Source organism: Phycodurus eques, chromosome 14, assembly GCF_024500275.1.
Source record: "Phycodurus eques isolate BA_2022a chromosome 14, UOR_Pequ_1.1, whole genome shotgun sequence".
Taxonomy (NCBI): Eukaryota; Metazoa; Chordata; class Actinopteri; order Syngnathiformes; family Syngnathidae; genus Phycodurus; species Phycodurus eques.
Window position 1 is genome coordinate 10,002,328 of NC_084538.1, and position 18,516 is coordinate 10,020,843.

Genomic DNA, 18,516 nt, shown 5'->3' on the forward strand with positions numbered 1-18,516 from the left:
TTAAGAGTATTAAGTTGTATGTGATAACTAAGAGTCGAGCATTCTGAATTATGCTTTTGTGTATTGAACATTATGATAAAGTCAAGTGTTCAAAGTAATAAAACTGGGCATCAGAAATATGTGACTGCTGGGCTTCAAGCATTTGCACTGCTGTGTGAATCTAGATAAATGCTGAGAGTCAAGTAGGAACTTGTGCAACAAAGATAATGGGTAAAAACTAAGAGTCACGCATTGAGCAACACGGTTCACTGCAAAGAATTTAATGTGAATGCTGAGACAAGCAATCAAAGCAATTTAAAAAAAAAGTATTTGCACCCCTCTTACTGTGGTGAAAGCTGAGACATTCACACAAATGACACTGTACATCAGAATACGTGAACCCTTTGTGTCAAACTAATTATTCTGCATCACAGTTGACTAAAAACACTGCGTCAAGCAACTAGCTTCGTGCATCAAGATATATATATGTATATATAATACTAAGAGTCAAATAGTAAGTCAAGTATTCAAATAAATAAAATTGGGCATCAATAATATTATATGAATGCTGAGAGTCAACATTTTGCACTGCAGTTACTGTGATGAATGCTGAGAGACTCGAACATTCACCCAAACGATACTTATACGATATATCAAAGTATGTGAATGCTGAGAGTCCATAATTTACACTAGTCTGACAATGCACCAATGATATAACACAAATGCTCAGCATAAAGTTATTAATGCCCATCAATGCCTTTTTTTTTTCAAATATATGATGTGGATACTAAGAGTCAAGCTAATGATACTAGGCAAGAGTGCATCAATGATATTTGAATGCTGAGTCAAACATTAAAAGTTCAGATACACGGCATCAAATAAATGTCAATCTTGAGTCAAGCACATTCAAATTACTAATACTATGCTTCAAACACATTATGTGAATGCTAAGAGTGTCAGATTGTAGTTAATGTCACCAATATTGACGTTCTTCTTCCTTCATATTATTATTCCACTCATAATCTGCAACATTGCAAACAGATTCAAAGTCCAGAACAAAATGTGCGGCGATTAGAAATCCGAATTTTTCCACGATCACATCATTGCGTGAACAGAAAAGCGGTGCCGTGGATTTACCAGGAGATCATAACATATACACTAAGCTGACAAGAGCATTACAGACATGCCACCAAATCAATAATGAATCACTAAGGAGATGGATTAAATCCCTTTGCAACACGTGAATCTTAAAATCTTCATCCTACCAAGTCCTTTTGGATAATTTGTTTGAATGCATTCACATGTACACACTTCTCCATTCTCTCTCAGTATTACTGCAATGTGCTGTGATGCACTGAAGTACTCACATTTATTTCCTCTGCTTTAAACCCTCTCGGCTCTATGCTAGCCATTAGTATCCACCTTGCTGCTTCTTCTTTTTTTCAACCATTTTATCATCATTTATGCAAATGTAATGAAACTGATTTTGTAATTTCCAAATTCAGATCTTTGAATATATCAGTATACTGTTTATTGTACCATTTGGTCAATTGAAACCATTAAAATTATTTTTTTTTTCAATTCCTTGTTATTTACTCAACTGAATCATACAATTTGGGTAAAATGGTTTTCAATCTTGACTCAAAATATTTTTTTCCCTCATGTTTTCTTCCAAATTATACTGTTAATCAATTTTTGGACAAGGGAGCAATTTCATTCTCATGCCAAAAGAGGCGTTTAATGTCTTACTGCACTGGAGAAAATTATGCAGTTTTGATTTTAAGAAGAAATTGGCCACACAACAAGCTAAAAAAGGGAAGTAAAATCAAAAGAAACTTACAATGTGAAAGACCATTTCAAGTATAGAATCATAGTTTGGAATCGATTACACCTGCATTAAGCACATTATGGAAGAGATGATGCAAACACAGGGACGTGACATGCAAAACAAGCTTCATCATTCATGGAAACGATGGGTTTTCCCCCTAAAAGATTCACACTTTAAAGTGTAGCTCATGTTTAACAAGCCCACAATGGCCCATAGTGAAATTAAATGTAAGATGAAGTCAATGTGAGGATTCTATGTATTTCACACACTGAGCATGATTGTTATATTCTGCTCTGTTTGGCAAATACTAAATAAGATAAAATAAGACCTTTTACTACCTCACAGTGGTGTCTTTTCCTACATCTATGCAGTTAGGCATGTAAAGATATCAGCTGAATACTTAAAAGTATAATCAGTAATGTCAATAATTACCTCCAGGCCATGAGTAAACACTGTAAATTATGATTATGTAACAGCATCATAAACTGAATCCCACTGATAATATCAGAAAATATGAGTGCTGCCCGCTCTCTAATTAACAACCATACAGCAATTTTCAGATTGATCACACCCCATAACAAACACGCTCAACGCTACTTTATTGGGCTCATTGACTTTAGATCCTCTTAATGACACACCCTATCTAATAATAAGTCACATATTCCGAGGATTGCACATTCAAAATAAAAAAAAAAGCCACAACGTGATCGGGCCAGCATGTAGTCAAAAATCCACGTTAATTGTGATACAAACTGGCCGCCCTCATCAATACGAGCTTTACAGTGCACAGTTAGCGGCTGTAAACCAGCCGAGTGTGCGCAGGGTTAATGAGGCGTGGCCGACTGATTGCTGAGTGCTGACCTGTACTGTAATAACACACCGACCAGGACAATTAGGGAGAGCGTAACTAGAAGGTTTTGAGTTGTTCACAATACACAGTGCAAGCTCAGGCAAAGTCAAGGCCCGCGGGCCAGTCCCGGCCATACACGTCATTTTAAGTGGCCAGCGAAAACTTTTTCCTTGACTGTTCAAAACCAGTTATCCATCATATAAATGATGATAACCAAATGCAGAGGCAAATATTTATCACAGAAGTCGAACAGCCTCACACTCAGTCTGTAAACAAACACAGTAAGGCTCAGCTTCTGACTAGCAGATGTCATGGCTAGCCATATGCTTGTAGCAGGATGTTAAACTTGTTGACTCATTTTAAAAGGCATCGCTTGAAGCTAAACATCATTGCACCGCAGGGGGGGGGGGGACTAGTGCGGTAAAAACACATCAGTTTTAAGTTGCTTTTTATAGCCCAATAATTCAGTTACTGTTGCACTTGTCTGCATTCTTCATTTGCAGAATAGAAGACAAACTGTTGAATTAACTTTCCTGAAAAGAACACATTTAAGCTGTTGTTTCATTTTACATTTTATCATATCTTAAACCATCCATCCATCCATTTTCTACCGCTTATCAGAGGTCGTGTCGCAGGGGCAGTAGCTTTAGCAGTGACGCCCAGACTTCCCTCTCCCTAGTCACTTCCTGCAGCTCTTCCGAGGGGATCCCGAGGCGTTCCCAGGCCAGTCGAAAGACATAGTCTCTCCAGCATGTCCTGGGTCGTCCCCGGGGTCTCCTCCCGGTGGGACGTGCCCGGAACACCTCACCAGGGAGGCGCCCAGGTCAGATTCCCCAGCCACCTCATCTGGCTCCTCCCGATGTGGAGGAGCAGCGGCTCTACTCTGAGATCCTCCCGGATGAACGAGCTTCTCACCCTATTGCTAAGGGAGAGCCTGGACACCCTGCGGAGGAAAGTCATTTCGGCCGCTTGTATCCGGGATCTTGTTCTTTCGGTCACGACCCACAGCTCGTGACCATAAATTTTTGAGTTACGAGCATGGTCACAAACTAAACTTGTAAGTCAAGGTACCATTGTATTAAAAAATGTCAACACTTGTTTGTTATCAGGAGAAGTAAAACAAATAACAGAAAAAAATAAACAGGCAAACTTGTTTTGAAAATTGTCATTTGCTTTTTCTATGAACAAAGGGGGAAACTTCATTAAAATTGGAAATCGCATTTCATTGAGATTTTACTTAAATCGCCCAGCTCATGTGAGTACACATTTATTTTGCTCTACATTTTACTGCTTCTTTCTGCACATGTACGATAGTTAAGAATGTTAAAATGCTTAGAAGCATTGCCTTTGCCATGAATAAAAGGTATTATGTTGGCTGAAGTTAATCTGCAAGAACTGACTTTTTCTATTTGAGATATTTTCTTTGGTCGAAAAAATTATTAATTCATACAAATCAGGTCGACCAACATCATAGAATTGATTGTGTTAAACTTAAACATTGTTTTTTTCACCTCATTTCTCTGAAATGCACTCTAACAGCTTTCAACCAAGAGTGTGTGGTGCTCCGACCACCTGTCAGTGAGATCTATTGGAGCACAGAGCGCTAAGCACAGAACAGCTGGGCGGCATCATCATCATCATCATCATCATCATCACTGCTGAAAATGGACTGGCAGAACTAATGAAGGCAAGTGTGGCTGTTTAATGTCAGTACCAGCAAACAGTGGGAGAGGAAGCGATGTGTGCAACATGACATTAAACACAAGCGTGATGATTCAGTCATAATGCAGGTAGTTGAGTCATTCCCCGCCGTTTATCTCTTTTTAACATTTGAGCAACCTGCCTAATTGCCACTTGTACAACCGTAAGTGCTGCTAGCTATGTGATCTGGCGTGTTTGTGCAACATCAGCTTGTGCTGAATGGAATGAATGGAATCAATCGGGATGAACTGAGCTGGAGTCAGCAATTTTATCCATAACACTTTTAGTAAAATCAAGCAAATACCTCCTGACTGTTCAAAATGTGCACTGCGGCACCAAACCCTCCATGTACTCACCCTGGAGGAACAAACACCTGGGGTAGTAATACGATATAAATAATATAAGAGATATTACCCTGTCGGCTCGCTTTGCCGGACATCTCCCTCTTTGCCTTGGAATTACATCCTTGCTAGCAGAATGCTTCTCTCAACATCCTGAAAAGTTGACTTCACCAAGGGTTAATTGAGTTGACCAGAGGACGATTGAAGGTAAACATGGACTGTTCCGAGTAATCATCTCATGTCATTGCCATTGAAATAAATGTTGAATACTTTGGGAAGGGCAACAGCATCAATCATTAGTAGCATCTGGCTACTTCTTTCAGTGTGCTGTTAAGGTTAACAAGATACAACTATTGGTACAAGCATGAATCCATGAAATGAATTAAATTGAGTTAAAACGTGAGACCCCCAACACATACAGTAATATGGGGGGGGGGGGGGGGGGGGGGTGATGAAGGTCACAGGGACCTTTTTTTTTTTTTTTTACTCTCGGTTGTCGATAACTCATTCCAGCAGGCACAGAGGTTCTCAAGCACCGTCTCCCGCTCCGCTCTCCCCAAATAATAATAATAATTTTAAAAATAAGTCTCTTTGTGAGGCCCAGTACTACACTGCACTCCAAATTATTAAGTATAGGCCTGACCGTTTCACTCTTAACATACTCTACACCACAGAATAATTGCTTAGGATCATCTTTTGGAGACATCCGATAATCTGGTTTTTGCTGCCTTTGATTGGAAGCGTTGGGGGAGTTGCTTTAATTTGGCCCAATTATCAGTATGTGGATAACCCGCTTCAGGGAGCTTTTACAACTGTAGTTCGCGTTCTCTGGTCTGAATCAATTAATGAGTTTGTGAACAATATTTGAGTCCCTACTGATTTGTTTTGCGTTCACACAATAAAAATTCAAAATGCATCACAACAAACAATGTGACATCATTCTCTTCTCTTAATGGCCACAAGAATGTAGATGGAAGGTTGGCTGTAGGCACTAGCAAGTGATAAGTGAATAAAGCAGCACTAAATTACGAAATGGAGGAAAACCAGAATTTGTTGAAAACTTATCAGATAATTATTTGGACATGCAGCAGACTAGCAAAAAGTAAAATTCATGTCAAAATCATGACTTACGCATATTATCCTTGTTTGCAAGTTGAAAAGATGTGTTGTTAGCAAATGTCTAAATAAAACTGAGACCACTTCTTGCAGGAGGTATTGATTTAGTCCGCACCAGATTTTGCATGCTGTGTTCACAGCTGTCCAACAGAACAACATCAAGCAGGAATATGAACCCGAGTTAGATTAAAACAAACTAAATGGTTCTAATGTGAAAACAACCAAAGAGACAAACAGAGGACTGAAACAAGTGCACTGAGAACAGGAGGCCTTCTGTCCCACTTGACATCCAGAGAGAGGAAATGAAGGGGTGGAGCTGTACAAGAAGAACCTTGCACTCCAAATCAATAAAAACTAAATTCGACTCCCCAACACTGAAGCCCTCTTCAGGACGGGACCGAGATGACTCCTCTTATGAAGAGTTCAATTCAGACAATGCACAAAGTTGTAGACTTGACAGCACAGAGAACCTCAGCTATGAATGTAAAGCTGCACATAAAATCTACAGTAAACTATTGTGGGGAAATAAGTTACAGACCCACCGGCAATAGGTGAAAATCTGTGATGTAGAACGACCATATAGAAAAACCTTTTTCATAGTCCTCCCACGTTTCAAACTAAGGGTCACCAATGTGGTGGTGCCCACGGGCACCCGGTTGCCCCCTAAGGACCACAAGTAGCCCACGGGCGTGTTCTAACTCCAGGTCACCAATCATGGGACATTGTGATTTCCTAGGAATGCTTTATGCGTGATCATTTGAAAATGTAAACCTAGCAGAGATTTACAGAAATTATATTGCGTATTGATATTTGTTTACTACCTTCTTAAATAACTTGATCATTATTGCAAGTAGTCATTATCATCAGTTAATCAGTGTCTTCACATAGATGAATATCATTAACAATAACATAATCAGTGGCGGCACTATGGCCGACCGGTTAGCACATCTGCCTCACAGTTCTGAGGACCTGGGTTCAAATCCGGCCTCGCCTGTGTGGCGTTTGCATGTTCTTCCCGTGCCTGTGTGGTTTTTCTCCAGGTACTCCACATCCCAAAAACATGCATTAATTGAAGAATCTAAATTGCCTGTAGGTGTGAATGTGAGTGGGAATGATTGTTTGTTTATATGTGCCCTGCGATTGGCTGGCGACCAATTCAGGGTGTACCCTGCCTCTCGGCCAAAGTTAGCTGGGATAGGGTCCACCACGCCTGCGACCCTAGTGAGGATATGCGGAATGGAAAATGGACGGATGGATGGATAACATAATTAAAGGTAATTTGAGCAAATTTGTTATTTCAGAAGTGTGTATCAAACTGGTAGCCCTTCGCATCAGTACCCAAGAAGCACTGCAGCTCTGTCTCAAAAAGGGTGTTGACCCCTGCTTTAAACACATTTAAACATACTATTAAGAACCTTTTAAACACATTTCAAGTGTATTTAAACAAACATAAAAACAAACAATTGCAAGAAAAATATGTATAGAAAATACACTACTCATTCTAGTGTCAGCGTATATGCATTTGCATTTAAGAGGCGGAGCCTGGTAGGAGAGCAACAGCAGATTCGGCGTGGGCGTGTTTATTTATGTGCTTTACTGTTCTCCTGGCATTCAATAAATGGTCTAAAAGTGCATCGGCGACTTTGGCTCACCTTTTCAACATGCAAGGGCATTAGAGTAAGTATTGTGTTACTGTCAAAACTTTTCACATTCACGATCTTCTCTGAAAACGGTCAGGGGCTGACAATTAAGTAGAAAGTAGAGCCATGTTCGCGACGACTACGATGACTACTACTACAGTACTACTGCTGCTACACTACTACAGTGGTACTACTAGTGCTACTCTTCTTTCTTCTTTCTACTTTCTATTTTCCTGCAGTCTGGCTCTATGCTGCCTCTCACAGGTCAGTCTTTGTAACAGAGCCGGCCCGAGGCACAAGCGTGAGGATTTTATTTTTAACACATCAAACATAAGCATGGTGGGATGGGGTCCTCACATCAAATTGCGTTTAGGGCCCCATAAAGTCTAGGGGTAGCGCTGTTTGGTACTACAACAGAATAAAAGCGTTTGTACCCCGCTACCCACCCTTGAGGGTTTACATGCTGCCAGAACTAACCACCTCTTCCAGCTCCTTCCTTCAGGCAGGCCCTATCGATCAATGCAAACTAAAGCCAGCAGACATTCCAACAGCTCCTGCCCTCTTGCCATTAAGTTCTTAAACAGTTAACCTACAATTCCATTGTAACATGCTGCTAATTTTTGTCTTTAGATAGTTGTCACATCTGTCAGGACACTTGTACATTTATTCGTACATTCACTGTAATAGCCTCGTCACTCTGCACTATTCGCATATCTGTATTTGACCAATACTGGTCACTCACGTGCTAGAGAAGTATCTGCACCATTTGCACAATTGTCACTGGACCATATTATCACTATATTATTCATTTCAATCTGCTCTAAATTGCTAGATGACTCTGGATCATTTGCACAATTGTCATTGTATCAGTATTACCGGTAACCTTTCATTGCTCAATAACTCTCCCGGCTGTGTCTTTATGTTTTTATGTCTCAAAAGTATTTTTTGTCAAAATGGCTGTCTGCTGTCATACTAGAGCGGCTCCAACTACCAGAGACAAATTCCTCGTGAGTTTTTGACATACTTGGCAAATAAAGATGATTCTGATACCTTGCTTTGGAGAGGAGACTCACAATTATTAGTGGTGATATCATTATGTGTGGTGTGCTGTATTGGTCATCTTGAGTACACCATACATGAGAGGAGCTGCAAGCACACACTTGCCAACTTTTTTCCTGTCATTTATGAGGTCTCTCACATTTAAAAAAATCGTTTATGACTTTAAAAACCCGTATGTGCACTAGGGATGTCCCAAGCCAACTTTTTTACTTCCGATCCGATACAGATATTGCAGCCTTGCGTTTTGGCCGATACCGATATCGGTCCGATTCGATATGAGAAATAATCATATATATATCTTACTTATTTTGCAGTATGGAATGTTAGAAAAAGGCTTGATCAAGTGATATTACTCAGAGAAAAGTATTCAACAACAGTAGGTATGAGAAAAAATTACCCATTTATTAGTAACCAATGAGTTACATAAAGTAACATTTACAAATTTTAATATACTGAATAAATAAAAATGACAAGAAAATCCTTAAGAAAATAACTGCTCAAAAATGCTTGAGGTGCTTAGCTGTCTCTGTGTGTGCATTGTTGGGATCCCTGTTCCTCCTTGGGATGTCTTGACCTCTGAGGGGCAGTGTGGTGCATGCAATGAGATACACACTTGCAATAACAGAGAAAGTAGAAGTCACGATTTAATATTATTATAACTCGTTTTTCACAGAGTTTGAAGAATATATGCCAGAGAGTATTGCTATGTTGCCTGTTTGTATGTGGTTATACAGCGTTTGTGTACCAATATTCATTATTTTGAGAGTTAAAATTGCTGCGAGTTCAATGCTAATGTTTGTTAGCTCGTCAATGGTGTTTTTTATTCATTGTATGTTAGCTCTGAGCTAAAAATGTTTCCAAATAAAAGCAAAGAAAGAAACAAAGTCTGTGATGTATATGAAAATACAATAGGTGTAATTCTTTAGTTATGAGAGTTTAGTTTTACAGTGAACTTAAACCGGAGTGTCAGTAAACACCTTTAAGCAAGCAACATTCACTCTTACTCCTTGCTACGATGTTAGCACCTTAGCAAGCTGTTGTTGTGATCACATGGACTCTGCATGCCCTCCGGGCGCTGCCGGATAGGTGTGCTGAAGCAGAGCATGGAATGGACTGCTTCAATAAGAGTGTTAAAATCGCAGATTTTAGATCCAGTCTGATCAGATACTTTTTGCAGACCTCATACCGATTTCAGATCTCAAAGATCAGATCGGGACACCCCTAATGTGTTCCTCATTTTAGTGAGCTTTAAGATAGAAGCCGTAATAAAAAGCTCTAAATCATACTTTGCTGATCCTTCTGAGCTTCATCACGTAACGATGATTTCTACTGCTCAGCTACAGAGAGGCCTCTCGCAACATGCCAGACAGCCTGACTGAAGGAGGAGGAGGAGGAGAGACCGAGCAGGAGTGGGAAATAGATGAAGACTGCATTCAGACAGCAAAGCGCCAGGGAGCAGCGGAGACAGTATCTCACGTCTTATTCTGGAGGAGAAAAAAAGCCATGCGGAAGGCTCATTGTGAATCACAGGGGCCATTTTTCATGTTCAGCCTACCCCTTCTCTTTGCTTGACAGGCCCTCAGAGATACACGCAGACATGGGGAGCGTGACAGGCGAGAACAAGGCTGCGAGAAAAATAAGGAGAGTGCGCGGGAGCGGCAGGAGGAAAGTACCAAGGTAGTGATGGATTGAGAGAGCGCAATGAGTGGAGACGGCGAGAGATTGTCATCATCATGGAGAACAATAAGTCCCTGATAGAGGAGGCGCGTTGCTCTGTTTCAAATCCAGCTGAGTGAGAAGCGAATCGGGGGCTGCTGCCTGCCTGCCAGGGTCTCAGTCATGCACTTAGCTTCTGCCAAACTGAAGGACGCTTTGGTGCCGCATGCTTTTCACTGTGACGTTTGTCAGTCACAGTGAGGGCTTCTGTTCCATTCCCTCAGCCAAACAAGGTTTAACGCCCCAGCTCCTCAACACACACACACACACACACACACACGTAAACAATCCCAGTTGTGTGTGATAAGTGAGAGACACCCCGGCTCCGTAAGCCCCGCACATCCACTGCAGCTGTGGGGAGGCCGACAGCTGAGGCAGAGCAAGCCGTGGTTGTCGTTTCCTTCCCCGCCGGCCCTGTCTCCTCTTCTCCCGGCTTTCCATGAAGCAGACCTGTAATTTTCACAGCTGTGTCTTAGGCGCCACGCCAGGACAAGTCCGGCAAAGAAAGGATGAGGAGAGCGGGAGGGGTAATGGCTAATGGCTGTGAGAGGCTCCAGAACAGCTTTGCACATCCTGAGCCACTCAAGGTTCACGACTCGTGCATATCCAGAGGTTGAGCAAGAGAATGGTGATGCGATGGTGAAGCCACCTTTTAACCAACCAAACTAAATCAGTTTCAACATCAATAAACACTGATCTGACTTTTGTTACCAGTAGGGATTTAGATTGCAACATTATCTCATGGTAAAATACACAAACATCACATACTGTGTCAAAAGTGTTACTATGTGACTTCCAATTACAGTGCTACCTTGACTTATGAGTGCCCCAACTTGTGTGTGTGTGTTTTTTTTTTTTTTTTAATTATGAGCTGTCACTCAGTCACCTTTTATCGTTATGTTACAAACCAAAATTTGAATATGTCGTCACTTGAGAGAAGTGGAAAAAAGGAGAACGACAGTCGTTTATGCCCTTTCAGCTATTGAATAGAATAGTCCAACACACAAACACAAAATAACACCTGCACGCTCACACTGAATTAGCTACATAGTAAATGGTTCTCTCTCTCTCTCTCTCTCTCTCTCTCTCTCTCTATATATATATATATATATATATATACATACATACACATGTATGTATATACATACACACATATACATATATATATACACATACATATACATGTATATATATATATACATGTGTGTATATATATATATATATATATATATATATATATATATATATATATATATACACACACACACACACATAAATAAACACACATATATATATATATATATATATATATATATATATACACACACACACACATTATGGATTTTTGACTATTGTCAATGGGTCTGTAACTTATCCCCGGTGACAAACGGGGTTCACTGTACTACTGTAAAACAATATAGCAGAGATGTCAAACTAATTTCTGTCAAGGGCCACATTGTCGTTATGGTCTCCCGTCAGATAGCTGTTATGACTGTGAAACCATATAAATGTGTAATCGCATCATCATATTATTATTCTATATAAACACACAAGTTTATCGATAAGTTTTGAAATCCAGAGTCATGGAAAATATTTTGTTTAACTATTGGTCAATTTATTTTAAAACGGGGTATGGTAACAAAAAACACAATATCTTAACGTGGTTAAATGTGAAGACAATTTCCAATTTTGGTTCAGATTTAAAGCAAGAAACATGAAGTAGATGCACATGATTTTCTAAGAAGGACCATATAAAATGATGCAGCAGTCTGGATCTGGCCCCCAGGCCTCATATTTGTCACCTGTGCACTGAAGTTTCTGTAAAGATCGTTTATTAAACTGTTTCAAATCAACAAAGGCATACCGCACTGAACTGAATACTACCGATTGGTGGAAACAGAGCTAAAACTAACTGGCATTAAAACAAGAACAAGGCCTTGGCATTTGTACAGCCACAGAGGATAATCCCGCTTTATTACAACCAAGCTCATACTGTATCTGTGTGCTTGTTGAAACCTTTAAGGCTTAAGACTGTCGTGTCAGCTCACAGCTCACTGTTGAGATCGGGGGGGGGGGCGTTGACATCTCAGCGACGGGCAGCTATTAATGAGCAAAAGGGTTATAAAAGATATCCTCTTGTGCAATCCAGCTTCATGGATCATAAAATTAAAGAGGGAAATGATTAGATTGTCCTATAAACCCTAATAATCTAATTGTCTGTTTCCAACTAAATGGTCACCAGACTCAACCTTTACAGTACAAGGTAAGCATTTTCAGTGGAATTTGATGAATTCAATTAATTTAAAAACAGCCCGGCGGCACAGTGGTCGACTGGTTTGAGCGTCAGCCTCACAGTTCTGAGGACCCGTGTTCAATCCCCGGTCCCGCCTGTATGAAGTTTGGATGTTCTCCCCGTACCTGCGTGGGTTTTCTCCGGGTACTCCGGTTTCCTCCCACATCCCAAAAACATGCATTAATTGGAGACTCTACATTTCCCATAGGTGTGAATGTGAGTGCGAATGGTTGTTTGTTTGTATGTGCCCTGCGATTGGGTGGCAACCAGTTCAGGGTGTACCCCGCCTCCTGCCCGATGATAGCTGGGATAGGCTCCAGCACGCCCGCGACCCTAGTGAGGAGAAGCAGCTCAGAAAATCGATGGATGGATGGATAAAAACAGCCCTAACATCGATGTGGGTATCTTGTTGTTTTTTTGATAGTTGGTACAAACATGGATCTTTTAAACTTCTTATTTAGAGGACCTATAGTATATTAGGCATATTCAACTGGAAAATCATCAATTTGCTACAGATGGTGAAGGAAAGGGTTAGGTTTTGTTGGAAAAATCTTTTTATAATCTTATAGTGCTATTTTTGAAGTACCTATATCCCTTGATACAATATAGTTAGCGGTGTTTGTCTGTTGCAAGTTTTTTCAGGTGCAGAACACAGGTCACACTTTTATTTGCATAGTAAAAGTAGTTGCGGTATCAACGCGGGCGAAACCGGGCATGTCTTTCTTCAACTTCATTTGACGTTACAGTATTTATTTTCATAGATTCAACATAACTCAAAAGACTATAACCAGTTTCATTTGAGTCGATAACATTATTAGAGCCTGACTTTTATGGTACATCATAAACAAATGGAGGAAGCGGTGGGATACATTGCGGTTGTCTACGACCTTGCATTTCTGGTTTCCTTATTCTGACTTCCTGTTTCTTTCTATCTCATTCAAACAGCCTAGTGGGTGTGGCTTACATCGACATCCCCCCCCACACACACCCACAATTCGCCTATGGGCCACAAATGATGTTGCGCCACAAAGTGGTCATGCAAACTACAAAACAACTATAACGCTAAACAGACCAGTAAGCGAGCAGCTTCTTGGTTTCAGACGAACAAGACTAATCTAATGGAGTGGCCTGCCCAATCCACATAGAGAACTTGTGATGTGACAAAAGATTTTGTTGAGGCAAAATCAAGAAAGGCACAGGAAGTATGTCAAATGTAGGCCAAATTCTTCTGGGTTGGAAGAGCAGTTCATGTGGGACATTAGTTGGTTGACTCCAACAACACCAATGTGAAGCATTTCTCAGAAACAGTGGTGATACAACTCAATATTAGTTCCGTGATTTCCAACAAAGCAAAAAGTGCAAGTCATGACGATCACAGTTGAGCTGGATCCTATCTCAGCAGACTTCTGGCAAGCGGCGGGATACACCCCGGACTGGTCACCAGCCAATCACAAGACAAACAACCATTCACACATACATTTCATAAAATTCATCTCATTCATTCCAATACAGTCATTTACAAATGTAGTTAGGGATAATGTACATGATTGCTGCACCTATTTAGAACGTTTTACTCACCATGTGCTATGATGTAATGTATTATGTAACTATATCATACAGTTTGTGGTCTATGTATTTGCATTTATTTTGCTTTGTTTTACGATGCTGTGTACTGATAGGTCGGCATTGCAAATAAGAAAATGTTCCCAAAATGTAACCTAAGAAATGTATTTTTGGAATGTGAGTGGAAGCCAGAGTACCCCCCCCCCCCACACACACACACAAAAAACGTACACAACCAAGTACAGACCATACAAACTCAACACGGGAGGGCCAAATCCAAGATTCGAACCTAGAAATTCTGAACTTTGAGGCGGATGTGCTACCACTAGTTACTCTCTGAAAAGGAATTATTTGTAACATTTTTCTTTATGTTTTGATTGGGAATAAAAATGTAGTACTCCGAATGCATTTGTGTACAGAAATGAATTGATATTTTAAAGATTCTGAGGGCGGCACGGTGAGTGACTGGTTAGCACATCTGCCTCACAGTTTTGAGGTCCTGGGTTCAAATCCGGCCTCCCTATGTGGAGTTTTGCATGTTCTCCCCGTGCCTGCGTGGGTTTTCTCCGGGTACTCCGGTTTCCTCCCAGATTCCAAAAACATGCATGGTAGGTTGGCTGAAGACTCAAAATTGGTGTGAAAGTGAGTGCAAATGGTGGTTTGTCTATACAGTATGTGCCCTGCAATTGACTGGCGACCAGTTCAGGGTGTACCCTGCGCCTCTTGCCCAGTCAGCTGGAATAGGCGCCAGCACACCAACGACCCAAGTGAGGATAAGCGGATCAGAAAATGGATGGGTAGATGGATGGCTAGATGGATAAAGATTTTTAACTTTACTAAGTTTTTCAAACAACTGTACTTGACGTAAAAAATGGCTACTGATGTATAACATTCAAACTCCCAAAATTTGAACATTGGGGGGCACAAGTGTGACATTGAGGAGATTTTAAAGACAAAAAAGGGGGTATACGCCAGAGTACTTTTTATGTAGCTTGATGAACAATCGGTCATTCATGCAGGGTGGCGTGTTGTTTTCACTTTCTGAATGCCAACTGTTTGTTTGCCATTCAGGCGAGACAACAATGGCCTACTGATGTTTATACTGCTCTCTTGTGTGCATGCATCATCTGGGTTACATTCTCTATTATTCTACTGTCTTCCATCAGATGTGGCCTGTGCACGAGCAGGAAGTGTGTGTGTGTGTGTGTGTGTGTGTGTGCGCGCGCTTCCACTGAGACAGTGTGTTCGGGTGACGGGAGGCACGTAAAACAGCCTGCCTGCCGTCCCTTCGCTTTCTAATGACCACAACAAGACGCTTCTTGGGAAATAATGGGATTACGAGCAGGATTGATCTCCAGCTTTCAAGCTCACATGTCCGCTGCAAGTCGGACCGACACGCCATGACAGGCCTATCAAGGACAGACCACAAAACTCAAGTGCCATTGTCAGCCTTTTCTGAGCACAATAAACTTTACACACAGCATTTATTGCACGAGAACCTGCCAGGCAGCTTGTGAATGTAATAGGTCATATATGAAACCACACATAGCTGATCATCTCTCACAAACACTTCAATTTCCATTTGGCTTCAGACCGTCTCTTTTTTCTCTGCCTCTATTTACTTTTTATCAAGAGAGCACCACCTGCAAAATGTTGCCCTTTATATTAAATATCTTAAACAGCTATTAAAATTTAACAGCAATGTGCTCTTATTTCAGCCTCCAACATGACCAACAAATAAAGTAAAAAATGTGTTCTAAACATTACATCCAGAAGCCACAATGTTTGACACACCTACAATACAAGAGTTGGGTCCACCATGTTTTGAGTGACACTGTCAGAGAGGTTTTAAAAAGTTAATTCTTTTGAGAATGTTGAATAGCATTCACACATATAGCACACCAAAATCCTTGATTCTTCCCACTTTTTATAGATGGTTAATAGCTACAGTATTTCTCAACCGATTAAATGTTTTTTAATTCCAAAGATTTTGAAAAAAAATTAGGACATGCTGGGTATTACTTTCCACATTCCTAACATTCCCAGTTTCCCCACAATTCCACATTTTCCACCACACAAAAAAAATCCTCATTCAAATAAATGAGACATTCAACACAAACGTTTTCCATCATTGCCATTCAAGCTTCCAACCGTTCAGCTTGTTCAGAACATCTTGGGGACTATTTTACACATTCCAAGAATTCCCACGTTCCCCAAAATTCCACACTTTTCACAGTAAAAAACATTTCTTCACTGATTCAAACCATTCCAACTTCAAAATGTTCAGCTCATTCAGAACTTCTTTGAAACTATCCCATTCCCCAAATTTTCAAAATAAAATTCCAAAATTAAAAGATTTTACACATTGACTCCCTACTTCCACATTTCTTAACTTACTCAAACCATTCCAATTTCAAAATGTTCAGCTCATTCAAGTCATTGGGGGGGAACTATTACCATTTCTAAATTTTCCAAATAAAATTGAGAAATTAAGAGATTTTTACATATTTACCTCCTTTCCTCCTTTATTTCTTGACTGATCAAAACCTTTCCAATTTCTAACTGTACAGTTTATTCCTATTCCCAAAATTCTCAAAAGTTCAAAATAAAATTCCCCAATTAAGACATTAAGTATTTACATCCTAGTTCTACAACCCCAATTCTAATGAAGTTGGGACCTTGTGTTAAACATAAATAAAAACACAATACAATAATTTGCAAATCATGTTCAACGTATATTTAATTGAATACACTACAAAGACAAGATATTTAATGTTCAAAATGATAAACTTTATTGTTTTTAGCAAATAATCAATAACTTAGAATTTTATGGCTGCAACACTTTCCAAAAAAGCTGGGACAGGGTTTACCACTGTGTTACATCACCTTTTCTTTTAACAACATTCAATAAACGTTTTGGAACTGAGGATACTAATTGTTGAAGCTTTGTAGGTGGAATTCCTTCCCATTCTTGCTTGACGTACAGCTACAGCTGTGCAACAGTCCGGGGTCTCCGTTGTCGTATTTTACGCTTCATAATGCGCCACACATTTTCAATGGGAGACAGGTCTGGATTGCAGGCAGGCCAGTCAAGTACCTGCACTCTTTTACTACAAAGCCACGCTGTTGTAACACGTGCAGAATGTGGTTTGGCATTGTCTTGCTGAAATAAGCAGGGGTATCCATGAAAAAGACGTTGCTTGGATGGCAGCATATGTCTCTCCAAAACCTGTATGTACCTTAATGGCGTTAATGGTGCCTTCACAGATGTGTAAGTTACCCATTCCATTGCCACTAACACAGCCCCATACCATCACAGATGCTGGCTTTTGAATATTTGCGTCCATAGTAGTCCGGATGGTTCTTTTCCTCTTTGCCCCGGAGGACACGACGCCCACAATTTCCCCAAAAATTTGAAATGTGGACTCGGCGGACCATAGAACACTTTTCCACTTTGCATCAGTCCATCTTAGATGACCTCGGGCCCAGAGAACCCGGGAGCGTTTCTGGGTGTTGTTGATAAATGGCTTTTGCTCTGCATAGTCGAGTTTCAAGTTGCACTTACGGATGTAGCGCCAAACCGTATTTATTGACATTGGTTTTCTGAAGGGCGGCACGGTGGACGACTGGTTATAACGTCTGCCTCACAGTTCAGAGGACCCGGGTTCAATCATGCAAACATGCAAACTCCACCTGCCTGTGTGGAGTTTGCATGTTCTCCCTGTGCCTGCGTGGGTTTTCTCCGGGCACTCCGGTTTCCTCCCACATCCCAAAAGCATGCATTAATTGGAGACTCTAAATTGCCCGTAGGCATGACTGTGAGTGTGAATGGTTGTTTGTTTCTATGTGCCCTGCAATTGGCTGGCAACCAGTTCAGGGTGTACCCCGCCTCCTGCCCGATGACAGCTGGGATAGGCTCCAGCACGCCCGCGACCCAAGTGAGGAGAAGCGGCTCAGAAAATGGATGGATGGATGGTTTTCTGAAGTGTTCCTGAGCCCATCTGGTGATATCCTTCACACATTGATGTCGGTTTTTGATGCGGTGCCGCCTGAGGGATCGAAGGTCACGGGCATTCAATGTTGGTTTTCGGCCTTGCCGCTTACATGCAGTGATTTCTCCAGATTCTCTGAACCTTTTGATGATATTATGGACCGTAGATGATGAAATCCCTAAATTCCTTGCAATTGTACGTTGAGGAACATTGTCCTTAAACTGTTGGACTATTTTCTCACGCACTTGTTCATAAAGAGGTGAACCTCACCCCATCTTTCCTTGTGAATGACTGCGCAATTCAGGGAAGCACCTTTTATACCCAATCATGGCACCTACTTGTTCCCAATTAGCCTGTTCACCTGTGGAATGTTCCAAACAGGTGTTTGATGAGCATTCCTCAACTTTCTCAGTCTTCTTTGCCACCTGTCAAAGCTTT

The 18,516-nt window shown here is 40.8% G+C and overlaps 1 protein-coding gene across 1 annotated transcript in view; it reads right to left on the minus strand.

The window, feature by feature from the left end:
* Nucleotides 1-18,516, minus strand: part of bahd1 (bromo adjacent homology domain containing 1) — a 51,823-nt gene that overhangs the window by 27,089 nt on the left and 6,218 nt on the right. The window lies entirely within an intron of this gene.